Raw genomic sequence first — 27,194 nt, forward strand, 5'->3', positions numbered from 1 at the left:
GCTGCGAGCTGCCTTTTTTCAGTGAGATTACTTCTAGCAAATCCTCCCGCTCCTCATAAGGTGCATTCCTCGCTGCTTTTTTCTATTTCCTCAGAACTATGGTTGTTAAGGGGAAAATACAAATTGAGCTTGTTCAATCAATAAGTTTAATTTTACATACAATTCGAATTCAGTGGAGTCTGATCTGAGGGCTGAGGGTTTCTCAAGTCTTTTTCTGTGGAATTGAGTGCACAAATTCACAGGCCTTATTTACCTTAGCCCTGCCAGATTTGCTACACTCTTTTGGGCAGATCTTTAAAAAAAAAAAAAAACAAAAAACGACACATGCCTATCTGTCCTCCCTCAACCTAGAGACCTGGCATTTGTTGGGAGTACTACAGGTGATTCTGTTTCGTGGTTTGAAAACCTCTGACATATGCCATGATTTCAGGGGGATCTGTGGACAGATAGGGTGGTCTGACTGACCCTAAGTTAATTGAGGGACTGTTGTACCACTCTTGGGCAAGAAAATGTGTACAAACATCCCATTGATCCAATACAGGCATGCTGGGGGTACTCTGGATATTTGACTGGCATTTTCCCTGGCATAACCAATCACTGGAACAAGTGCCACTTGGAGCTGGGCCTGGATTCCAGAACTCTTTTTTATTTTTACTTTTTACCTTTCCTCCCAAGCTGCTTTAGTAGTCTTGTTTTCAGAGATGGTTTACTTCCTTGTACTCTCCTTTTGTGAGGCTTGCATCTATTTATGACATATTATTATTCAGCTCAAGGGCTTTTATACATTTAAAGTTTCACTAGTTGTTGACACAACTTAGGTACATACCTATCTGGAGAAAGACTAGTGAAAACTCTGAACTCATGTCTTTCCAGTTTCACATTTTCTTTCTTTTTTTCTTAGAGATGGGGTTTCATCATATTGGTCAGGCTGGTCTCGAACTCCTGACCTCCCAAAGTGCTGGGATTACAGGTGTGAGCCAATGCACCTGGCATAACCAATCTCACATAACCATTCTGGCAGTCACAGCAGTAGGGCTAATAACTGCATGTCCTTAGGCTCCCTCTCTTGCTAGGAATAGTCCCACTGTCCACAGTGACCTGTGAGTAATGATTAAATTACATACTGATTCGTGTATGGATGCTTGTTTGGGTACTAGTCAAATGTTGTTACATGTTTTTGGAGACAGAAATCTCTGTGAAACAAAAGAATTCCAAGCCTAGGCTAATGGCCCACTTCTGAAGAATAAACAACACAATAAAATTCCAGTAGAAACAACTAATTTCAACATTTCCTGAAAATTTGTAGCAGGCCTTAACATTTTCAGTCCCCAAGATAAGAAAACTATGTCCTAAATCAGCAAACATTAGGGATTATGACAGCATGTTGTATTGGCATAACTGATAAGACAAAATATTTACGGAAATATTCCAGCATAGATGTTTTATTGTGTTCTCTCTGGTTCTTTAACTACATCTTTAATTGGTTTTTGGTTTTGGTGAGGACAATTTGGGGCCATTAAATCTACACTGGGCGATAGTAAAAGCCTAAATGAGAACCTTAATAATAAGAGTTAGGGCTTCCTACTAAGTGAACACCTCGGCATATACTTTATTATCAAGAAGTAGATTAGGCAATAGAAAAGCTAAAACTTCACGGGGCGCAGTGGCTCACGACTATAATCCCAGCACTTTGGGAGGTGAAAGCGGGTGGATCACCTGAGGTCAGGAGTTCGAGACCAGCCTGGCCAACATGGCAAAACCCTGTTTCTACTAAAAATACAAACATTAGCTGGCCATAGTGACATGCGCCTGTAATCTCAGCTACTGGGGAGGCTGAGGCAGGAGAATTGCTCAACCCAGGAGATGGAGGTTGCAGTGAGCCGAGATCACGCCACTGCCCTCCAGCCTGGGTGACAGAGTAAGACTCCGTCACCAAAAAAAAAAAAAAAAAAAAAAGAGAGAAAAAGAAAAGCTAAACTCAATGGTTGCATTCCTGATTTTCAAAGCATGGATCATAGGGGAATATTTTATGACTTTTTAAGTGAATCTTTTGGAAAGAAACAACTCAAAATGGCATTAAGTAAGAAAGACAATTTATGGGTGCATTCCGTCAGAAGTTTAGGGATTTGACTGGTTTTAGAGGTAGTTACCTACAGATGGTCATTGATGTCATCAGGGCTCTTTTCTATCTCCATTGCTTAGCATGGCTTTTTACTAGCTTTGTTTTATTCTCCAGTACCTTGACTCTAGCTGCTGGGTTGACTCCAGCTGCTGTACGCTTGTATGATATGGTCTCAGGAGCTGCCCTGTCAGTGAGGGAAAGGACCCTCCTCCTTTGTTCCCAGAGGATATTCTAATTGGCTGGCTTGGGTCATATCCCTCACAATGTCAGGAAGGTCTGTGGGCTAGTCACACCCAATGCGAGGGGGAAATTCCTAAAAGGAAGGGATTGGGGCAAAGAAGTGAAAAAAAAAAAAGGTACTTGAGAGGGAGAGAAGTTGGTTCCATTTGCTATGGGAATGATGAAAAATAATTTATTTCTACTGTTATGTGACTTTTGGAGTGAATGGAGACCACAACCTAATCTGTGATCACAAGGAATGCATTAGCATGCCAAAGGAAAGTTCCATTTAAATCCCAGTATCATGTCACTTTCTTAAAATGGTAGTCTTTTAAATAGCAAAAAAATTTATTATAGAAGTCTGAGTTTTATTTAGTTGGCAACTTCTTAACTATTATGAAACAATAGATTCATTGAAGTTGAAGCACAATTCAAATATAAACGATCTTTCTGAGAAAATGAGATGAATGTAACTGTATTTTCAATGTACTAGAGATTAAAAAGAAATCCTTGCTAAATATTTTCTAGAAGAAACAATTATTTCGTGAGTCCGTATCCAATTTAAATTCATTTTGATAAAGATGGATTTTATCTTTTAGAGTTTGCAATAGCAAAGCTAAATTACAATGTGTTTAGTCTTCCTAAAATGATCCCTATCCTGAAACAATGAAGTTATTAGGCAAATCTAAGTAGAAAGTATTCTCAAATAACATAATTAGGCGATTAATAATGATGCACCCCAAAACACTTCATTTTAAAACATCAACTGGCCCACATTGCCGAGGTAGAACACCATGCTTGATATTTTTTATTATTCTTTACTATTTTCTCCAAACATTTTTTTCGAAGGCCTAAAAATGCCTTCAGAAATGGAGTTAGGACGCTCCATCTGAGTATATGAAAGTTAGTAAACAGAAAACGTCAGGCACCAAAACGTTTGGATGGCTTGGCAATCAGGTGGGGTTATTTCATTCAGGACACAGGCTCTAGGTCTCCAGTGCTGAGCGGATCTGCACTGGGGTGGCAGTCCGAGATCCAGCTAGGTCACCGGATGGGAGCGGGGTGGGGGTGCTGGCGTGAGGGTGAGGGTGGGAGTGGGGGAGGGGGAGGAATTGGGGGCGCCGACCGAGTGGAGTAGGGGTGGGTCAGGGGTAGGGTGAGTATCGGTAGCGGGCTGGAGATGTGGGAAGAGAGGCAGGGCTTGGAGTGGAGGTGCGACAGGGGTGGGGACCCGGAAGGTGGGGTGGGGGCGGGATGGAGGCGGGGCGGGGCTCTCGAGGGGCGTGTGCACTCGCTCAGGGACACGCGCTCTCGGCCACAGCAACTGGCTCCAAGTTCCCTCCCTCGTTCTCCGGCGAAGCCTGCCTGAGCCCTCCCAGTCGGTGCAGACCTGACCGTCGCGGCCGCCGCCAGCTGGGCCCTCCGCGGCCGCGCGTCCTGGGCCCGTTCCGCCAGCCCCGCCCGCGCCCTGCCTGCGGCCCCGCGGCAGCGACCGCGAGGACTCGGCCGCCCCTACAGCCGGCTGTCGGCCCTCCGCCCCTAACGGGCCCAGGCTCTCCCTCCTCGCAGTCCTCGGGAGCCTGGCGCCCGGCTCGGGCCGCACCGCCAGGGACTGAGGTGAGCGGCCCAGGTAAGAGTGGGCCGTGGGGGCCGGGAGGGGGACTGCTTGGCCCGGGTTGGGATTCGGTTTCAGTGGTCGCGCCGCGCCCCGACTACGGACAATGCTGGAGCTGCGCGCGGCCGGGCGGCGCGGAGCGAAGCCGGCTTTTCGCCTGCAGATTCTCCGCCGGGGCCGGGTCGCCGTTCAGCCCGGCCTCACCGCCCCAGGCGGACCCCCGCCGGCTTTCTGGCCCGCCAGGGGAGGCGCAGTGCCGCTGCCTGCCCCGCGCCCCCTCTGCGCTCGGCTTGGCTGCGCGTCCCGAGCTCGGCTAGGAGGCCGGGCACGGGGCCGGGGCTGGGGCCGGAGTTGGAGCCAGGGCGGGGGAAGCTGGCCGCGCTGCGGAGCGGAGGTGGGCTCCGAAAGCGCGCCTGCCGGTTGCTGCTGGAGGAGTGGGACTACGAGGGATGGGGACTCCATTCAGCTGTAGCTTCTTGAATGGTCTCTAATCTCAGTGTTAAATACTTTGGGAATATCAATACCAGCTAATCCTTGGCTGGGAATTATTGCAAGAAATTTAGATTCTGAGGTTCCAAAAGTTTGCTTTTGGATACCCCTTCCAGCTCCTCCGTTGGCCTCAATTGTCTCTTGAAAGCATACAGATTTGAAATAGAATTAAATTCTCCTTGGCTCACTCGTGGCCCCATCACCCAGAGGAGCTCATAACTTGGCAACAAAGCCCATGCAGGCTGTGGGAGGCCCCGAAGCCTACTGCCCAGCCTGGTGCCCTCCTATTGTTTAGAGCTGAAGCTGTACAGTGTAAATGGCAGTGACAGGTCTCCCCTAAGCTGGCTTCTTGGGAAGGAAGGGAGATAACTTTGCAGTGTGCTTAAATTACTCTGGAAAGTGGAAAGAAAACACCTGGTGCCCGGCTTTTTAACCCTTTCAAGTTATTATTCAGATTTATTCACACACACACACACACACTCACACACACACACACACACACACACACACACACACACACAGAAAAGTGCAGGCTTTCCTGCCAAAAAATAGGCAAAGTCTGGGTTCTTCCTCACAGCCAGTTTATGTCCTGTGCAAAATCTGGCACACATCTGTGACAACATTGCACTGCTGGTGTTATAAGGATTGCAAACTGGTCTGTTTCTCAAAAGGGAATGTGATAGTACAATAAGCATTTTTGCAATACGAATAGTGGGACTTCCATTTTCCTTATTTCCTTTGTTGGTGAAGAAGGTATTTATTTAGTATTTCCCCCCCAATTTACACGTAGTCATTTCTGGGGGGATACTTGTATTAATTTCTTGTGCTCATTTTTGTGACATCACAACCCCTGGTCATTCAGATAAGCTATTTATTAATCATAGTTGTTCTAAAATAAGGGTGAGTTAATGGTAAACTAGAATCCTTCGCTCATAACATCCTATTGGTTTACCCTACGGTATTTAATCTGCGGTATTACTATAGGTTGTACACCATAAAGTCGCTAATTCAACAGAGGTAGCGGTGCCTTGTCAACCCGATAATCTATAAAGTGCTTAGAACTGTGCCTTGCATATGGTTCTAGGTGTCAGATAATATTACTTTTAATTTTTCTTATCAAGCTATGTGTTTCTTTCTGCTTGGAAAATGGTTGTTTTGATTTTTTAAACTCTGGTTTGTTAGATCATGATCTATTTTAAGCCTGTGGTTTAATTTTAGATCAGGGCTGAAGTTGGGTTGTTGTTTTGCCTATGACTGACAAGCTGCTCTATGTATCCTTATGCATGGTAAGGGTTGATTGAATTCATCTTACATAGTGGATCTCTAAGGGAAGGACCACAGTCTTGAATCTAGTTGTGCCCTGGTGCCTTTCATAAGGAGACCTGATTGTCCTTAAGAGGCTAATTGTTCAAAGAGAAGCCTAGACATTAGGGAAAACCTGGGCTCTGAACCCCATCTCTGACCTCCTCTGCACTCCCTTGTTCTCTACGTTTAGAATCCTACTTCCAGTTCCCAGTGGAAAGAACCATTGGTACAGCAGATTTAAGTAACTCCCACTGTGTTAAAAGATAATAAAAGATAAACATGTCTACTATATATACATCAACCAGAGCATATAATTCTTATTCATGCTTTAAAACCTTTAGAGCAGGATTTATAACTTAACTAGCTCAGATAAGAAAACTCACTTATTTAAAACTACTTGTTTGCTGCTTATTTAAAACTGCTTATTTGCCACGTGTTAGTAACCAAAGATTGTGTTTGCTATTTAGATATTTTAAATGATTGGCAGGAGTTTACTCTCATTTCATGTCCTCCCTTCCCCTTTAACTTTGAAGTGACTTTTTCAAAATTATTATTCCTAAATAACTTAGCTAAGCAAAGGCATGGGTATTAACTGTTGGGGCGCTGCAGAAGCAAAACTGTTGTAGGCACAGTGGCTTGGCAGTAGATGGCGCTGTGGACAAGGCTGCTGAAGGAGGCACTTGTATGGTTTAGTAGAATCCCAGGGATTAGTTTAGCAATCCCATTGTTTGCTCCCCACAAAACATACTCTTACCAACCAGACACTATCCAGCAATCTTTTTGAGAATACAGTTTTCTTTTAAATTTGTGCTTTATATATTCAATTTATAGACCGTTTACCATTTTTTCTCTCTGAAAGCCATAGCATTTTAGGTGCTAGACAAACATTGCTTGTAAAAATATTATTAGTCAACTATTCATTTTATTTTATTTTCCCACACTAGAGTCAGATTGATCAGCTGAGCCTAGTGGATTTCCAACTAATCGGACCTCTTTTTCATACTTAACTTTTTAGGAGAGAGAAACAAATCATCAGAAACCTACTTGCATCTTGAATTTAGTTAAGGAAACAACTTCCTAGGGCCAATTCTCATTTACTTTGATTTGCATCATTCTTTTGGCTCCTGGTGTGATGCAATGAGAATTAATATTCAGGATGAAGACTGAAGTTTTGCAAAGTCACGACTCAGCCGAGAAAAATACATTCATTCCATTCAGTACAGACACTAAGACTAGAAAGTAGACTCAGAAAAATGATTTTCTGGTTCATAATAACAGTTATCTCCAAGGGCTGGTTCTGAGACCAGCAAAGTCCTCGATGGTTGATGGTGGGCGCGTTCTCTCCTCTAAGACACAGTAGGTACTGTTATACCCTTTCTATGATACAAGTGAGGGGAAATGACTTGTCTGAGTCACATAGCTAATATGTAGCAAGGTGTGTGTGTCTCCAGACTCTATGGATCTTTCTGTCATGCCAGGAGGAATAACTTCTGCCTTGTACATTCAGCTGCTGGAGGTGTTTGTGTTCCATATCTTCTTTTCAGGTTTGATGTCAACAAATCTCTATAACTCATTGACATACTTTGAATTTTGTGGTTAGCATCTGATTATCAAAGAATCTAAAATGAGAAAAAGCATGCCACTTTCAGTTTTCAGAGGAAACCTTTTAAGATTTCGCAATACCTTGTTAAAGACCACTTGTTTTACGAGGCTTGAGGAGAGAGATGGCACATTTAACTTCTTTGAACTATGTAGCCTATGATAAAAATGTCTTAGATTTAGCAGTAATAAAGAATGTTGGGTTGGTTTTTGGCTTCGTTGCTCAGGTGATCTGGGAGCAGCACAGCTCCCCCTATGCCCAGTGACTTTCTTTCCCTTCAGTTAGAGGGAGGCATATTAATTTTGATCACGTAAGTACATCAGAGGGGATTATGATGATTTCAGAAACATTGAATGAAATCCTCATTCTGTATATTCATTTATTTTATTTTATATTATAGGCAGAGCCTAATCTAATTTTTTTAAATGGTGACTTTTTTTGTACTGAAAACATTATAGAAATACAAAAATATAATATTTGGGAATTGTTCAAAAGAAAACACATATTATACCCAAAGGTTTATCAAAGAAACTAAATGCAGCATTGACTCTAGACTTTTAAAGGATAAGTTATGAGATGATTTGCTTGAAAGATTTTGGGGAATAGTTGTAGGAAACTTAGTTTTTCATTCTTTGTGAATGTTATCATCCAAAAGATTACAGATAATTAAGATACACACAAGGCTTCTCCACTGTTGGATGATTCTTTTTCATCCTATTTTAAAACAACCTGGTTTGTTTCTGAATGCTCCTTTTGTAATATAAAATTAATGAACTTAAATCATGGATATGTCATTTTGACATACTTGATTTCCTTCTACTTATGGGAAGAAGGGATTGAGTGAGATTTTTGCATTTTTCACATTTTACAGTTTGCCTCATAAGGAAACACCCATAAGAACCTGACATTCAAAGACATAAGCCTTGTTTTTGTTGTTGTTGTTGTTTTAAAGGAAACTTTAGTAGGTGAAGCAAATTTTCAAAGTATGTTTGGTGGTAAATATAGTGAACATGTGGATGATTAAACAATTTTAAACTGGCATTAAATCTGGGACTTTAAAATTGTAAACACTTTAGAGAGAAGCTCAAAAATGAATACCTAAGCAAAAGGAAACAGTGTGTCATTTGGCAGGTTTCTGGAAGAATTAGAAGAATTCTGTGGTATGTTTTATACATCAGGGCAAGATCAATGGGTTTTGAAATTGTCCAGTTCCAGATAAGGCTTTTAAAAATACATTTCACAGGAATGTGGGAAATTTTTGAGTACTTGTGTTGTAATGCAAACCATTATTTTTCTCACAGTCCCATTAGATATTTATTTCATCTTTTTAATTTTCTTTTTTCGGAGGAATCACAGATAGGCTTCAAAACAATCATTCTCGCCAATGAATTTTTTTGTCCCATTAACTGGAAGTTAATATAAATAAAAAATAATTATGCAAAAGAACATAGTTTACTAAGTTCCTCTACTATGATGATTATATTAAATAGATATTGATAGAGGACTTATTGTGTGTCAGGCACTTTGAAAAAACACTGGTCAGGAAAGACAAGCTTCCTTCCTCTTTGAGGCCTTATTGTGTAAAGTGGGAAAATAGATAATAAATTAAATGAATAAATGAAAAGCTGACTTAAGGCAGTAGTAAGTGCAGTCATGAGTGGGGACTACTTTTCCATCTGGGCTAGGTGGTCTGGGAGGGCTTCACTGAGGACTTTAGAGCTGACTTCAGTGAAAAGAAGGCAACGGGACAGGCATGTTGGCTCACTCCTGTAATCCCAGCACTTTGGGAGGCTGATGTGGGTGGATCACAAGTTTAGGAGTTTGAGACCAGCCTGGCCAACATAGTGAAACCCCGTCTCTACCAAAAATACAAAAAATTAGCTGGGCGTGGTGGAGGGCTCCTGTAATTCCAGCTACTTGGAAGCCGAGGCAGGAGAATTGCTTGAACCTGGGAGGCGAAGATTGCAGTGAGCTGAGATTGCACCATTGCATGCCAGCCCAGGTGACAGTGCAAGACTCGGTCTCAAAAAAAAAAAAAAAAAAAAAGGCAACCTGTGCAAGGTCTCTGGGCATTGAGGATGGCCCATGCAAAGGCCCTGTGACAGGCAAAACCTGCTTTTGTGAGGAACAAGAAATAGCAGCAAAGAACAAGGTCAGCAGGGCCTTATAAACCACAGGGGAGTTGGGGTGGGAGGCGGGTGTTTCCATTTAGGTTTGAGTGTAGTGGGAACTGCCAGAGGATATGACGCAAGGAGGGCCAGGCTCTAATTTGCAGATTTGGAAACTCACTCTGCCTGCTTGTGGAGAACAGAGCCTTTGTTTAGAGTAGAAGCAGGGAGTCAGTTACAAAGCTGTTGTGGTGACCAGTGCCACTGGACTGGAAGGAAGACAGAGGAGGGGAGGGAATCAGTTGTGTGCAGGACTCTGAATTTCTCCTCACCTAAAACATCATTGATTTAGATTAGAGATGCATCATTATTTTCCATACCACTGAGCAAGAAAACACACTGCCAGTTAAACTGCGACACCCCATCCATTGTGATATGAGTCCTGATTTCAGCATTGAAATGAAAAAGAGGTGTGTTCTAGAATCCATGCTCATGATATATTCTGGACGTCATGCTGAGAGGACGTACCAATTTATTTGGATCTGTACCTGAATGATAGAGGCAAATCCTACATTTGGAAGTATCTGGAGAATGAGGTCATATGTCTTGGAATCGCCTACCTCAACCCTGGAAATTGATGTAGGAAACCATGTCCAGTGTAAATAGTCTTTCTGATGCTTAACAAAGATGTAAAAGTGGCATTTATTTGATTTGCCGCAAAGTGCACTATAGACTGTTGGTGTGACAGAGAGCTGGGAAGGCCCAGATTTGCTATGTTCATTGAGAGTGTGGGCAGTGTCTGTGACTGTCCCTGAACTTGGGCAAATCTGGGAATTATAAGCTTTGTTTCTCTGTTACACCACTGGGAGCAGGGTTGGGTGGGGGTTTGGTCATGGCTGTGTGGATCCCAGGACAAAAAGTTAGCTGTCGGCCAGCAAATGGCAGAGAGGTCTTCCAGCTGAATCTGTCTGGTACAAAGACTGGATCTGTGTGAGGTTGAACAAGTTACTGAGGCTTCTGGAACCTCAGTTTCCTTATGTGTAAAATGGGGAATGAGTACACTACTTTCTAGAATTGTTGTGAGAGATAATAAGATGATGCTTGCAAAATGCTGAGCACTCCATCGAGGTTAGTTGCTATCATGTGTTTCTGTTTCATGGATTTCATATCTTGTTTCAACTGTCTTGCATGTTATCATCATGTGGGTCGCAGGACAAAAGTCACTTTTTCAGAGACTCATCCTGATGGCTAAAGCTAAAGCAGCTGCTTCGCCAGCTACCCTCTTCTTTCTTGTCCTATTTTATTTTATTCACAGTCCTTATTCCTACCTGAAATTGTGTAATTTGTTTACATGTTGAAGGTGCATTTCCCCAAATTCAAAGGGGCTCTATGATGTCAACTGCTGTGTGCATCGTGTATAGAGCTGTGCCTGGCCACATGGCATGGCCTGGAGACAGATTAACTGAGTGGAGTGTGAGGGTCATAGTGCTGATGATGAGATCCGTGTGCTCTAAGACTTTGAAATCCTGGCTAAAAGGTCTAACCCCAGCAGGATTCTTCTCTCAACTTTGTGTTTTGTGCTGTGAGGTGACTGGCTTTCCAGTTGGGGTATATAAGCTTGAGATCCACCAGGCAGGTTTTGAGCAGCCTTTGATAGCATATTTTGGAGGAGAGGAAGAGTTTGTATTTGGAAGCATGGGCTTCTAGGTGTAGTAGTACATTGGTATGGTTTGAATGTGTCCCCCAAAAACCATTATGTTGGAAACTTAATGCTTGATACAACTGTGTTAAGAGGTGGGTCTTTTGAGAGGTAATTAGGCCCTCATGAATGGATTAATGCTGATGATAAAAGGGCTTGAGGGTTCTCTTGCTCTCTCTTATCCTCTCTTTGCCCTTCCCCTGTGGGATGACGCAGCAATAAGGCCCGTGGCAGATGCTGGCAGCTTGATACTGGATTTCTCAGTCTCCAGAACTATGAGAAATCAATTTCTTTTCTTTATAGATTACCCAGTCTGGGATATTCTGTTATAGCAGCACAAAACAGACTAAGGCAGAGACACTTGTTGTTTTCCTCTGGTTTATCAGAAGGTGTCACCAGACTGTTCTTCAAACCAAATGTCACCTGCGGCCTAACTATGCTAGCTTACAGGTACCTAACTTACTATAGAAAAATAATAGGGGAAAACCGGTGAGGAAATGGAACCATTGTAAAAATGGCGGATGCTTGGTAAACTGTGCTCTGGCCACATAGTTAAAACAAGGTGAATTGAGAGGTTCCTTGCACAGTTAACTGTGAGTTGGGGATTTTAAAAAAATTCCTTTAATCTATCCCTAGCCTGTGTCCTTTCAAATGATCATTAATTGGAATGTTGTGATTTTAAAATCAGATTTTTTTCCCCAATAAATTTTGTTCTTGTTTAGTGACCATGACAGAAGAAGAAAAATCATTGTGTGGGTTGTTAATATGACTAGTCATGGGTGCTCTTCACAGCTTCCATTGGCTTTGTGCCAACCTGCAACATGCATCGGGTGTGTAACCATAAACTGTTTTATAATGTTTTGGTAAAGTAGCCACCATTTTTGAGGGGTTAGACTGTCCTCCTGGTAACTTAGTTCTTTAATTTAATGAAGATTTCTTTATCCAGTTCTTGTTAGTGAATCTGTATGTACCTCTATTGTTGGTAGAGAGTAGTACAGTCATACGGATACTTATTTTGTAGGTAGTTGAAATGTTCTTTTAGGCAGTGCCATAGAAGATCTATGGTCTATTGTATTATTTGGAAATTGACTTTAGATGAATTTTCCATAGAAGCAGTGAAAGTACCACATATCATGGAGTTAGTGTGTGCAGGTGTGTGTGTGTGTGTGTGTGTGTGTGTGTGTGTGTGTTAGTGTGAAGGACCTAGTGTTTACTATGCACATGGCAGTTCCTGTTTTTTCAGTTAGAAGTGGCTCTGCCTTTGCCTCAATGTGACATGTGTTTTAACTCATGTGGCCTAATTTGCTTATTTGAGTTTTCTCACAGGTATTTTTCCTTTCAGAATTCACTAGCGTCACAAGATTGAACTGTTTTGATTGTTCATCTCTGGTTGCTATCTTCACCAGCTTTTTTCAGAGTAATTTCAGTGTGAAGCATGCTGCTGTTTAGGTACTGTGAGTCATCCATAAAGTGACCAAATCACAGCTCCCTTTAATTAAGCATACCAGCATATGAGCAAATACCTTTATACATTTTGTGCCTGAGATACTTAAGTACCTTCATTTTACTTTGGACTTTTTATTTACCAGATGGTATTAATTATTCATGTATACCTTGTATTAGAGAACCAGAACCAATAGAATATGCATAGAAAAAGAGATTTATTACAAGGAATTGGCTTACATGATTATAAAGGCAGAGAAGTCCCATGATTTGCTATATCTAAGATGAAGACCCAGGAGAACCAATAGTATAAGTTCCAGTGTAAGGTCAGGAAAATGCAGATGTATTAGCTAAGCAGCTAGAAAGATAGAGATAGATGGATGGAATTCATTCTTTCTCCACCTTCCTGATCCATTTGGGCCTCCTACTGGTTGGATATGCCCATCCATGTTGGGGAGGGCCATTTGCTTTACTCAGTTCATCAATTCAATGCTGATTTCATCCAGAAACACCCACAGGTACAGCAAGAAATAATGTTTAACAAGATATCTGGGCATCCTAGTAGCCCAATCAAGTAGACATATAAAATTAATGATCACATACCTGTAGTATAATCAAAATAAGGTTTTGTTAAAACATGTTTGTGAAAGCGTATTTCCCAAGTTGGTTTAAATGATCAGACTCCGAGAGTGTTAACACCAGGTACTCCTTCTCTAAGTCCTGCTTTATACAAGCCTTTCTCAGTAGTGCTAACAACATCATACCTTTTCCTTCCCGACCAACACTTCATTTAGTGACCTAATTGATTGCTGCATTTTTAGTGTATTCTTGGTTTTGTGAGTGTGTCTTCTGTAAGACAGTAAGTTCATCCACAATGAAGACAGTGTCTACTGGCATACGTTGGAGACAAATTGTTCGTTCAATTCCAGACCACCACCATAAAGTGAAAATCACAGTAAAGTGGCTCACATGAATTTTTTGGTTTCTGAGTGCATATAAAAGTTATACTTAAACTATATTGTAGTCTATTAAATGTGAAATAGCTTTGTCTAAGAAAACAATGTACATGCCTTAATTAAAATACTTCATTGCTAAAAAATGCTGATGATTATCTGAGCCTTCAGCAAGTCATACTCTTTCTGTTGCTGGAGGTTCCTACTTTAGTGTTGATGGCTGCTGACTGGGATCAGAGTGGCAGTTACTGCATGTTGGGGTAGCTGTGGCAGTTTCTTAAAATAAGACAACAATGAAGTTTGCTGTATCAACTGACTCTTTCCTTCACCAAAGGTTTCTCTGTAGCATGTGATGCTGTTTGATAGCACATTACCCATAGTAGAACTTTCAAAAGTGTAGTCAGTCATCTCAAACCCTGCCACTGTCTTATCAACTAAGTTGATGTAATATTCTAAATTCTTTGTTGTCCTTTCAGCAGTGTTTATAGCATCTTCACCAGGAGTATATTCCATCTCAAGAAATGAGTTTTTATTTTTTCATCCATAATAAACAATTCCTCATCTGTTGGTTTTATCATGAGATTGCAGCAATTCAGTTACATCTCAGGGCTCCATTTGTAATTCCAGTTCTCTTGCTATTTCCACCACATCTGCAGTTATTTCCTCAATGGAAGTCTTAAAGCTCTCAAAGTCATCTATGAGAGTTGGGATAAGCTTTCCCAAACTCCTGTTAATGTTGATATTTTGATCTCCCCCCATGAATCATGAATGTTCTTAATGGTATTTAGAATGGTGAATCCTTCCCAGACGTTTTTGATTTACTTTTCCTGGATACATCAGAGCAATCAGTATCTATGGCAGCTATAGCCTACAAAGTGTATTCCTTATCATTGACCCATGTGCTGAAAAATGAATGTTGTGTTAGCAGGCATTAAAACAACATTTATGTCCTTGTACATCTCTGTCAGAGCTCTTGGGTGACTAGGGGCATTGTAAGTGAGCAGTAATATTTTGTAAGTAATCTTTTTTCTGAGCAGTGGATCTCAATAGTGGTCTTACAATATTTCAATAGATCATGCTGTAAACAAATGTGCTGTCATCCGGGCTTTGTTGTTATAAAGCACAGGGAGCGTGGGTTTAATATCATTCTTAAGGGCCCTGGGATGTTCAGAATGGTAAATCAGCATTGGCTTTAACTTCAAGTCACCAACTGCATTAGCTTCTAATGAGAGAGTCAGCCTGTCCTTTGAAACTTTGAAGCCAGACATTGACTTCTCCTTCTAGCTATGAAAGTTCTAGATCAGCAGTCCCCAACATTTTTGGTATCAGGGACCAGTTTTGTGGAAGACAATTTTTCCATGGACTGGGGAGTGGGGTGGGGAGGGGGATTGTTTGGAGGATGATTAAAGCTTATTGCATTTATCATTTGATTTTTCTAAGGACCATGCAACCCAGATCCCTTCCATGCACAGTTCACGGTAGAGTTTGCACTCCTATGAGAAGAAGATGAACTGCTTGCCCGCTGCTCACCTCTTGCTATGCAGTCCAGTTCCTAACCCCAGGGGTTGGAGTCCCCTGTCCTAGATGACATCTTCTTATATGAGGCTGCTTTGTCTACACTGAAAACCTGTTGTCTAGCTGTAGCCATCTTCATCAATGATCTTAGCTCTATATTCTGGATAACTTGCTGCAGCTTCTAAATCACCACTTGCTGCTTTACCTTGCACTTCTGTGTTATGGAGAGAGCTTCTTTCCTTAAGCCTCATGAACCAACAGGCACAGTGGCTCATACCTGTAATCCCAGCACTTTGGGAAGCTGAAGGTGGGTGGATCACCTGAGGTCAGGAGTTCAAGACCAGCCTGGACAACATGACAAAACCCTGTCTCTACTAAAAATACAAATATTAGCCAGGTGTGGTGGCGGGCACCTGTAGTCCTAGCTACTTGGGAGCCTGAGGCAGGAGAATTGCTTGAGCCTAGGAAGCAGAGGTTGCAGTGAGCTGAGATCTCACCATTGCATCCAGCCTGGGCAACAAAGCAAAATTCCATCACAAACAAACAAAAAAACAAACCTTATGAACCAGCCTCTGCTAGCTTTCAGTTATTCTTTTGCAGCTCTTCCATCTCTCTCAGGCGTCATTGAATTGAAGAGAATTAAGACCTTGCTCTGGATTGGGCTTTGACTTTAGGGAATATTGTGGCTGGTTTAATTTTCTATCCAGACCACTAAAACTGTCACCAGCTAAGCAGTAAGGCTGTCTTGCTTTTTTATGCTTTGTATGTTCACTGGAGGAGCAGTTTAAGTTTCCTTCAAGAACTTTCCTTTACATGCCCAACTTGGTTCACTGTTTGGCTGAAGAGGCCTAGTTTTGACCTGTCTCGGCTTTTGACATGCCTTTCTCACTAAGCATAATCATTTATAGTGTCTGGTTTAAAGTGTGAGATGTGTGACTCTTCCCTTCACTTGATTTAGAGGCCATTGTGGGGTTGTTAACTGGCCTCCTGTCAATATTGTTGTGTCTGAGAGGATAGGAAGGCCTGAGCAGAGGAAGGGGGCGGGGGAACAGCAGTCAGTGGAGCATTCAGAACACATACATTTATTGCTATGTGCTATAAATATGTGCTATCTTTTGTGGTAACAGTTTGTAGTACTCCAAAACACTGACAATAGTAACATCGAAGATCCCTGATCGCAGATCATTTTAACAGGTATAATAATGAAAAAGTTTTGAGATACTGTACGAATTACTAACATGTGACACACAGACCAGAAGTGAGCACGTGCTCATGGCACCCACAGACTTGTTTGAGGCTCAACTGCCGTAGACCTTCTATTTGTAAAAGACATTATCTTTGGAGCATGTTAAAATAAAGTGCAGTAAAGCAAGATATGCCTGTATATTTTTCCATGGTGAACATTGTCTATGAAACAAAGACAGTGGTGTTGTTTATACACCTTTCCTCCCTAATCCTGTTGGTCTTTGTAAGGAGCACATGGAGATGATGATTACGGCCATGAGCATCTCTCACTTCTGCCAGGTCTAAGTTTCCATTTTATGAATTATCCCCAACACAACTTACATTCAGGTATAAAATGATGGCAGTTACTTTGTACAACTACATCTTATTTAGAGGTTTCATTCTTATTTAATCTTCAGACTTTGAATAGGTAAAGGAGTGTTTTGAAACTTAAAAATAACATTTTCTAGTATTAACAGAACATAGTTATTTGATTTGATGGTAAATACCATTTATTGCCTAACATGGTGATATCAGGAAGGAACTGGGGTCTCTGTCATTTTTTTTCAGAAACCATCATCACAACTGGCTTTTCCTCCATTGGCACATGAAATCACAGTGATATTGTTGTTCAGCAGATCCTTATATCATGCTTACTATTTCCTGGCACTATTTTGTGCTCGTGTAATGGTTCTATCAGTTTATGGTTGAAATAGTTGATGCGTTTCTGCTTATGTGCAATTTTAGCTTTGTTTTCTGAGTCATCAGGCTTCAAGTAGTAAAGAACTGAGCAGTTGCGTATAGCTAAAACTTAATAATTTCTCCGAGTTCACTTTTAAACTCAATTGTTTAGAATGGTATGGACTTTCTGACAATTCTTCGTCTGTCGCTCTTTGGGCCAGGAGTTGATTTGAGACTAGAATCAACCACAGACACTGGCTTGGGATAAGGGCTAAGGGACTGTGACAGTAGTGGGTGACCACGTGATCTACTGCCGTGGCCGTGGCAGGGTTCACTGGGCTAACTGTGGGTCTTTAAACCCCAAGGAAGAGTTTTCTCTAGTCCTCCTAGGGTAAAACTGGCTAGGTCCAAGTGTAATGAAGCTAAAACTTCTCACTAAGGACATTTCACTATTAGGACATGAAGTCCGCCTTTAATTGAATTTTTTTCTTTTTTGAGACAGTCTCACTGTCACCCAGGCTGGAGTGCAGTGGTGCAGTCTTGGTTCACTGTAACCTCTGCCTCCTGGGTTCAAGCAATTCTCAGTCTTTTTAGTAGCTGGGATTATAGGCACACACCACCATACCCAGCTAATTTTGTGCTTTTAGTAGAGAGAGGGTTTCACCGTTTTGGCCAGGCTTGTCTCTGACTTTGGAACTCAGGTGATCTGCCCACCTCAGCCTCCCAAAGTGCTGGGATTACAGACATGAAGTCACTGAGCTTAATTGATTTTTTTTTTTCTAAAACCAGTGCTTAGATTTTGGTTAGCCGATATGGTGATCATTGGTGTCCCTAGTTACTAACATCACTGCCGTTTCCTAGCCAACCTGTATTTCATGCCTACAATGTGCCAGGCACCATGCTTCTACATAGGTGGGTGGAAGTAGAGTCTCTCCTCGCCCTGAAACAGTGGGTAACTGTAAGCCCCTGAGCCTCTTCTGTTAGAATGCCATCTTCACCTTCTGCCATCTCTTAGAATGCCACTTCTCTGTTCTGAACCCCAAATTACTGCCTGGTGTAAGAGAAGTGAACTGCCTTCATAGGTGCTTCTGTCCCCATGTGGCCTCTGAAATGTCCTATTGCCCATTTTAAGAAATGACCTTAGAGTCCTGTTGCTGTTGTTGAAATTGTCCATGCACCTTGTGTATGGGATCACATCGATCCCATGGTTCCTGCCAGCATGGGTGATGCAGCATCAGTGGAACAAAGAAATGTCTTTTTATTCACGGGGAGAAACATTAGGCTTAATCCCTTTTTCTTTTTACCATCACATTTCCAACTCTGCATCCCTCTGCTGTGGTCTGAATGTTTGTGGGCCCCCAGAGTTTGTACATTGAGATCTATGAATCCCAAGGGGATTGTATTCAGAGGTAGGGCTTTGGCAGGTAATTAGGTGATGAGGGTGGAGCCCTCATGAATGGGATTAGTGCCCTTGTAAAAGAAACCCCAGAGAACTCACTTGCTCTGACAGCTGTGTGAGAATGCAGTGAGAAGGTACCACCTGGGAACCAGGAAGGGAACCCTCACCAGACACTGGATCTGCTGGCCTTGATCTTGGGCTTCCAACCTCTAGGACTGTGAGAAATTTTTGTGGTTTATAAGCTGTCCAGTTTATGGAATTTTGTTATGGTAGCCCCAGTACACTAAGGCACCCAGGCATTATGCTAGGTGCTGGGAATACTTGGAACAAAAAGTAATACAAATGGAATGTTATGTCAGAAGGTGTTATTGTCTTTTTTATATATTGATATGTAAAGTAACAAAATTCCTGTAAGGTATTTTTTTTCTACCAACAAGAAGGTAAATTGCTCATGCCTAAAATAGCAAATAAAGCTACAAGCAGGGCAGCTTTTGTTTGTGCTCATAAATGATTAATAGATTCGTTGAAGCTCTGTGGTCTAATGAAATGACAATATAGGAGCCATGAAAAGCTTGTATTTTTTTCAATTATTATTTTTAATTAACATGTCATACTTGTACGTATTTATGTGGTACAGCTTGGTATTTGGATACATGTATATAATGTGTTATGAGTAAATCTGTGTAATTAACATATCCAGCACATCAAGCATGTATTTTTCTATGTGTGTTAGGAACATTCAGAATCCTCTCTTCTAGCTATTTGAAAGTATATAATAAATTACTCTTAACCATAGTCACCTGCAATGCCGAACACTAGAACTGATTCCTCCTCTGTAGCTGTAATTTTGGAGGGGACTCGATGAATTCTTCCCCCTGCAACTGAATTAAGGCCAACACTAGGTAGGTGCCCCATGAGTGGGAGAGGCCCCCACACTGCAGGTGGAAGATAGGCCAGTATCCGCAGACTGCGTTCTTGCAATTGGCACTCAGCAGCTCACTGGAGCTCAAGTCCCCTTTGACATACCTCATCCTAGTTTTTCTTCTTTATCTGACCCTGAAATACCTCTCCTGTCTGGCTCCTCTCTATTTCTAGGATCCTGTCCACCTTAGTTCAGACCTTGGTCATCTTTCCCTTCCTTTCTGCTCTCTCTGCCTCCAAATAAAGAGAAGAGAAGAAACAACCTTGTCTTTATCATGCTCAAGTAACTTGAATGCACAGGCATAAGGTGTATCTCAGCCTGACCACTAGACTGTGGGACTTGATGGAGGGGTGTAAATTACATTCCAGCCAGCAGAGTCTTGTGAATATCTGCTTCTGTCTTAAATTTCTCTGCTGCTTTGAGAGTAGTTTGTACCTGCAGATTTAGGTGAATTACATCTCCGGCGTTGAAGGAGTTTGCAGAGGGGAACAAAGTACCACTATTGATAATAACCTGAGAGTTTGTGGAGAACACAAAAGGTGTTGGGATCGAGGTAAATGCCTGGATTTTGCAGAAGGCACCGAGAGCTCCTAGACTACACTGTACAGCGTGGTGGCCACAGGACACCTGTGGCTGCCCAGCGCTGGAAATGTGGCTGGCCTAAATTGAGATGTCCTCCTGGAAGTGTAGAACATGCCAGATTTTGAAGATTTAGTTTGAGAAAAGAATGTAAAAAACTCAGTAATTTTTATGTTAATTACATGTTGAACTGGTAATATTTTGGATTTATTGGATTAAACATATTATCAAAATTAATTTCACCCATCCTTTTATTTAAAAATATGGCTACATGAAAACTTAAGATAACATATATGGTTCACATTTGTGGCTTACATTATATTTGCATGGGATGGTGCCATTCTAGACTCTGTAATTCATTGATTGTGCTCCATCTCCTTGGCAGCATTCTAAAACATAGTGCGAAGCAGATGGTTATGTACTTGTAGAAGAGAAAGTAGTAATAACTAAAAGCAAGAATAATTCCACTGAGAACAAATTATGCCAAACTGACCTCATTTTTTTTTCTTTTTATAGGGTTACTTGGCTAGAAAATCAGAACACTTCTGTAGGTTTATATCTGGATTTCCGTAACTCATTTGAAATTTGTCCTCTGATCAGCTCGAAGGCATTTTTGAGAGCATTGAGTTGTGGTTGATGACACGGCTCTGTGTGTAGCTGGTGGAAGTCGGTGTGAGACAGTGTCTCACTCTGTCACCCAAGTTGAAGTGCAGTGGTGTGATCTTGGCTCACTGCGTTGTCTGCCTCCCAGGTTCAAGTGATTCTCGTACCTCAGCCTCCTGAGTAACTGGGACTACAGATGCACGACACCATACCTGGCTAATTTTTTTTTTAAAGTAGAAACAGGGTTTCACTATGTTGGCCAGGCTAGTCTCAAACTCCTGACCTCAAGGGATCTACCTGCCTTGGCCTCCCAAAGTGCTAGGGTTACAGGCATGAGCCACTACGCCAGCCCTCGGTTCTCAGTTCTTGATGGTTGTGTCAGGAACAGCCTGAGTTGTCCTCCAGCTTCCTGTAGAGTTTGTTTCCTTTCAGGAATGTGAGGGAAGATACACTAGCCTCATTTGGGAAGAGATCAGGTTTGGTCAGGTTTTTAGTGCTCTAGAAAGTTCTGTCCCGTGAGCCATAATCTGTTGAGTGATCTGGGGCTCATTCATTGAACACATTCATGGAGTACTTATTTGCCCTGGCACTGTGCTAGGTGCTGGGATTAAGATTAATAAGATGTCATCCCTAACCTTAAATTTTCACCTAGCAGGAAAGAAAACAGCTTAAATGAAAACATAGTCTCTGTGGTAGCACACCATTAGAGAGGCACATGTGTGTGGGGTGCTGGGCCAGGCCAGGGATATCACTCTCAGCTCTTCTGGTTTGACAGGATCCGCTGGTTTAACCTGATCCTGATTTCTAACTCCTACCGTTAAGAATGACTTAATTGTTGTAAAGCTAAAATCATTATCTTTAATTGTTCATATCCCACAACTTAGCAAATTCATTTATGTGAGATTTTTCTGCAGCTATGGTAGAAAGCTTGGCAACGTCTGCTTTGAAAAATTTCCGGGACAAAATTGTCCTGACTCTGTTCATTGAGGCGGGTGGGGGGGTGTACTGGGCCCAAGTACCAGAGTGGCCTTCAGATATCTCTCAAAGAACATCCTAGCTTTGCCTACACGGTATCTGTTTGGTTGTATCCCTACAGAAGTGAAGAATTCTACATTATAATCAGGTATTTTGAACTCTAGCTAAGAGTTAGGAACCTACTGAGCTCTTTAACATTGAGGATGTTTGTTTTCTATTCCAGAGACCAAAATAGATGCCCCTTTCTTAACTAATAAAGACCCTAAGGTTAAAGAAACAAAGTTGCCTACAGATTGAGGGTTCAGAAGCCTGGCTGGCATGGCAAATTTCTAAATTCCTATGGCTCTAAGGAATGATCAAATGCCTCCTAATGGATTTGCCACGCGGACCACTGCAACTGGACAGAGCACTGGCCTTTTTAGCATTCTTTTCTAATCAGCAACTGCAGACATTAAATGGTTTCAGTTTGCTTTTAGAGACTGCACACACACTGTCTTTGTTCCCCTGCGGTTCACCTTTTGACATAAAGAGCCAAATTCCACTTCATTTTAATGCTGAAACCCCGTCCCCAAAGTGAACATGAGATGTATATATGTTACATATATGTTTACCCACTGTGCACGCTCTCAGCTCCTTCCAAACCTATGGAATGTGTAGGACTCTCATGTGATACAGACCCTGTGAGGCATAAAACCCAACCTGTCCTTCATCTTTGAAGAAAGAAAGAGAACCTTTTACACACACTGAAGATCGTCTCTTCCTTGTCTGCGAAACAGATACCGTGTAGGCCAGGCCAGAATGTTCTTTGAGAGATGTTTGAAGGCCACTCTGGTACTTGGGCCCAGTACACCCCGCCCCTCCAAGGAACAGTGTCAGGACAATTTTGTCCCGGAAATTTTTCAAAGCAGACGTTGCCAAGCTTTCTACCACAGCTGCAGAAAAATCTCACGTAAATGAGTTTGCTAAGTTGTGGGATACGAACAATTAAAAATAAGGATTTAGTTTTATAACAATTAAGCAATTCTTAACAGCAGGAGTTAGAAATCAGGATCCAGTGGATCTTGTCACACCAGCGGAGCTGAGGGTGATACCCTGGCCTGACCCAGCACCCCACACATATGTGCCTCTAATGGTGTGCTACTGCAAGGGCTATGGTTTCATTTAAGCTGTTTTCTTTCCTCCTAGGGTTAGGGATGACGTTAATCTTTACTCCCAGCACCTAGCACAGTGCCTACCAAGTTGCTGTAGTTTCACCTCAGTTTTGCCTAAGTTTGCCGGCAAAGCAATATTGTCAGAGAGCTCTCCTTTCTATTCTTTAGCCATCCTGGTCTTCTGGATGACATTTGGTTCTGGAAGATTATTTCCGGGATGTAGGTGGCCCATTCATAGCTTTGCTTCCATCAGCTTGTGTCTTCCAAGTATGTAGGAAGTGGCTCTAGGCAGCATCCAGGTGGCAAGCAGTTATGTTAGACCCCCATGGAATCACCTTCGTGACTGAGTAGCCCTCACATCTGTCACAGGCTTTGCTTCAGCTGAAGGATACTCCAGAGATGGCCACATGGCATCTTACTGTATTGTGGTAGAGATTTTGTGAGGACCTCATGCATTACTGTCTAGTGCACTCTGCACTTTACACACCTTTTAACGATCTGTCAAAAACCTGCAAGGCAAGTAATTTGATTAAAAAGATGAACAGTCAACTTAGGCAAAATTGAGGTAAGACCATAGCAACTTGGTAGGAAATTCTGGCCAGTTTCTTCTCTAGCTTGACCTCTGTGTTATATGCTTAAATTTTCTCTAGGTACTATACTTTTAATTTTCTGTTTTCCTCTTTTTGTTGTTATTGAAAATATCTCACATATTCTTGGGAAAGAAGGCAGGGCTTAAGGTAAAATGAAAGGCTTTCTTAGTGTTATTTTTGGTTGGAAGTTGCTTGTTTTTAAACTCAACACTGGAAGACAGAAGTTATTTTTGACCTTGTTCAAACTTTATGTTAAATGTCTACATCAGGAGTGGGCAACATTTTTATTTTTATTTATTTTGGTAGGTGACAAAAAATATTTGTGCACTTTTTTTCACACGCAAAATAAAAGGTTTTATTAGTCCTAGGGGACAAAAATTAAGAATGATCTCTTTGAGTAGAAAGCCTCCAAGGGGGATTTAGTGCTGGTTCTGGGCCATGAACGTGGTTTGTTCCGGGCACATTGGGTGGTCACAGGTGTGGTGCACACAGCCCTTTCAGTCCCTGGGCCTGTGGAGGACTGCTGGAGGACATTTGGGGCTATCCCATTTCATCCTCAGAGCAGTGCTGCAGAGTCTGTGTTACTGTGGTTGCACTTTAGTAACAGGGACATTGGTGCAAAGATGTACTCTTCGAGTTGTTTGGGGAGTGGAGGAGTGGTTGAGGACAGGGACGGAATGGTTCCAGAGCTTGGGGTCCCATTGTCCTCCTCAGTTTGTTCTTCCCTTTCCTGGAGTCTGAGGTCTCATCCCACCTGAGCTTGGCAAGGTAGAGTAAGCATTCCCATGATGTTTGCCATCCCAGGCTGGTGCCTCCCTGCTGGGATGGCTCCCAGAGTCCCCACATTCTGCTTCCCCCTGGGCTGTTACTTCTATCAAGTTTACCTTACCCCCCAGACCTGGGAGGGGCTGTGAAAGGCCCCTGATGGGTCTTCTCTAGGACCTCCTTCTTCTGAAAGACTGAGTGATGTCTCTGGAACTTAGGTTGCTGAGCTTTACTTATCAACCAAGATTTCTCTTATTACTGAACTAAATGGCAAATACCTGCTGTTGCAGAATCTTTCCCCAAAGTGGATCAGAGATGGAGTATCATCAGTAGCATCTCAAGAAATGTCAAATCTGGCAGAAGAATATGAATGGGGCAGCTTTGGGCTGTGCCCATGGCGGTCTTTGGGCACACATCAGGGGCTTATGGTAGGGGGTGGGTGCTGCCTTTCTCTGGCAGCAGTCCCAGCCTTGCACACTTTTTAGGGCTCAGTAAGTAGTTGTTTATTGATTGGAAAGGTCTCGGGGTGGAGGTGATTTGTGAATTACGTGTGTTCACCACGTTGCCGAACCCATGAGGGAGAGTGGTGGGTAAGCAGGCGTCAGCTTAGTGTGCAGTCCCATGTGACCCAGACCAGGATGGGCTGCCATATAAAGTGGACCCTCTGTAGTTCTGGGGCATGGAGCGGGAGTCCAGCATGGCTGGACAGTCATCTTTTGGTCCTGCATGCTGAAGCCAAGATTTTTTTTTATCTTGACACATACTGTCCTCACCCGTAAACTACAGTTGCTGTTGCTATTTCTGGCACCACCGTTTTTATTTCTCATTGTGGGTTTATTTTATCATGCCTTGGGAGCTCTGAGCCTGCTCTGCGGTAGACGTAACCAGAGTCTATTCAGGGCACTCTCAGGGACATAGTGTTGGAAAATAATGTCACTTCTCTCTCTAACACTGAAATAAACTGATAAACGCTTGTATGCGGAGTACAGGAGGAATGAGGTAGCTGGCCTGCCGTGCTGGTGTGTCTGTCACTGTGCTGTGAAAGTGACTGGGACGTGGGCCTCGTGTGAACGGGGATTGACTGTGAGCTAAGACCTGGCATCTGCTTGTGATGATCATGCTTTTGTCATCCATTCTCTGTGGCTTGGAAAAGGCCCAAGCCAAACTAGAACAGTCAGAGCTAAATTGGCATAAGGCATGTCAGTTCTTCCTCGAAGGGCCCTTTCGGAGCACCCACTTCAGTGGTCCAACTGTCCACCTAGTAAGAACACGTGGGATTACAGAGCTTCCTGGGCCTCTCTCTGCCGAGTGGGAATCAGGGGGACGCTGATGCACAGGTAGCTTTAGGAACCCTGGATATGGGTCAGTGCCTTGTAAACTGAAGCACACAGTCACCAGGAGGGCCATTCAAACAAATTGCCAGTTGCTCCAGAGTTTCTTATTCACTCAGTCTGGGGAGGGCCTTGAGATTTGCATTTTTCCCAAGTTCCCTGGTGATGTTGAGCTTGTCTAGGTGAAATCCTCATCCGAAAGGTGTGTAGTGCTAGGTCTCTGTCCCTGGCATAAGGTTATAAAGGTGGATGTCTTGCAGAGAAAATGCTGCAAATGGCATAAAGGGTTGTGAAAGTTCTCCCAGAGAATATGACCTTTGATGCAACAGGCTTTAACCTTCTCATTCAGAATCTTCAGTGCAGTTCCTAATTTTAAAATAACACTTCTGCTTAATAAACCATGTATATATATATTTTCCCTAACTACTTTACATTTTTCTTTAGTCTGTGTAGATTTTCATATTTAAAATGCCGGTTCACCTATGATTTGCTTTTGGGGTTATTTATTAAACATTTTAGACATTTGGAAGCAAACCTATTATGATCTTTATTTTTTATTTTAAAAGAAAATGGTTTTGAAGCATATTCTGCTATAAATAAAATATTTATAAATGTAGTGATTATTAGAAATTTTTACTAACGTCAACACTTTAGGCCATGAAAATGTACTTATGTCCTTGGATATAAAAATATTTTTTTCCCCATTTATTTATTTTATTGCATTTTAGGTTTTGGGGTGCATGTGAAGAACATGCAAAATTGTTGCATAGGAACATACGTGGCAGTGTGATCTGCTGCCTTCCTCCCCATCACCTACATCTGGCATTTCTCCCCTTGCTATCTCTCCCCAGCTTCCCACCCCCCACCGTCCCTATTTCCCCCCAACTGACCCCAGTGTGTAGTGCTCCCCTCCCTGTGTCCATGTGTTCTCATTGTTCAACACCCGCCTATGAGTGAGAACATGCGGTGTTTGATCTTCTGCTCTTCTGTCAGTTTGCTGAGAATGATGGTTTCCAGGTTCATCCATGTCCCTACAAAGGACCCAAACTCATCGTTTTTGATGGCTGCATAATATTCCATGGTGTATAAAAATATTTTTACAAAATAACTCTCTTAGGAATTTTAATTGTTTTAGTTGATGAGTTGTTTTAGTTGATGTTCTTCTTTATGCTCAGACAGTGTGGGCAGTTTTTGTTTAAGATAATGTTAAAGCTGGGCACAGTGGCTCACACCTGTAACTTAGGAGGCTGAGGTAGGTGGATCACTTGAAGTCAGGAGTTCGAGACCAGCCTGGCCAACATGGTGAAACCCCGTCTCTACTAAAAGCACAAAAAATTAGTTGGGCATGGTGGCGTATGCCTATAGTCCCACCTGCTCAGGAGGCTGAAACAGGGCAATCGCTTGAACCTGGGAGAATGCAGTTGCAGTGAGCCGAGATTGCGCCACTGCACCCCAGTCTGGATGACAGAGCAAAACTGTCTCAAAAAAAAAAAAAAAAAAGATGACATTAAATTTACACTCTCAGAACATTTTTTTGTCAACAAAAATTGATACAGATTCTATTAAATGGATTAATTTTGGAGGAATATGGTGAAGATAATTTCTAAATTTAGTCTAGGTCCTTAAGTAAAAGTGGCCTCAGTTAACTAAAACATGTTTTTGAAAAGTCATGAGGGGCCCTGCGTGGTGGCTTACACCTGTAATCCCAGCACCTGGGGAGGCCTAGGTGGGTGGATCACTTGAGGTCAGGAGTTTGAGACCAGCCTGGCCAGCATGGCGAAACCCTGTCCCTACTAAAAATAACAAAAGTTAGCTGGGTGTGGTGGTGCATGCCTGTAATCCTAGCTACTCAGGAGGCTGAGGCAAAGCAATCACTTGAATACAGAAGGTGGAGGCTGCAGTGAGC

The 27,194-nt window shown here is 42.4% G+C and overlaps 1 protein-coding gene across 1 annotated transcript in view; it reads left to right on the forward strand.

Moving 5' to 3' along the window:
* Positions 1-3,850: 3,850 nt before the first annotated feature.
* Positions 3,851-27,194, forward strand: part of FAM110B (family with sequence similarity 110 member B) — a 155,975-nt gene continuing 132,631 nt past the window's right edge. Inside the window, exon 1 of the mRNA XM_032296143.1 lies at positions 3,851-3,971. The gene's annotated coding sequence lies outside the window, so the exon portion shown is untranslated. The remainder of the gene's footprint in view (positions 3,972-27,194) is intronic.

Source organism: Sapajus apella, unplaced genomic scaffold (genome assembly GCF_009761245.1).
Source record: "Sapajus apella isolate SASKATOON/1434 unplaced genomic scaffold, GSC_monkey_1.0 scaffold35, whole genome shotgun sequence".
NCBI lineage: Eukaryota > Metazoa > Chordata > Mammalia > Primates > Cebidae > Sapajus > Sapajus apella.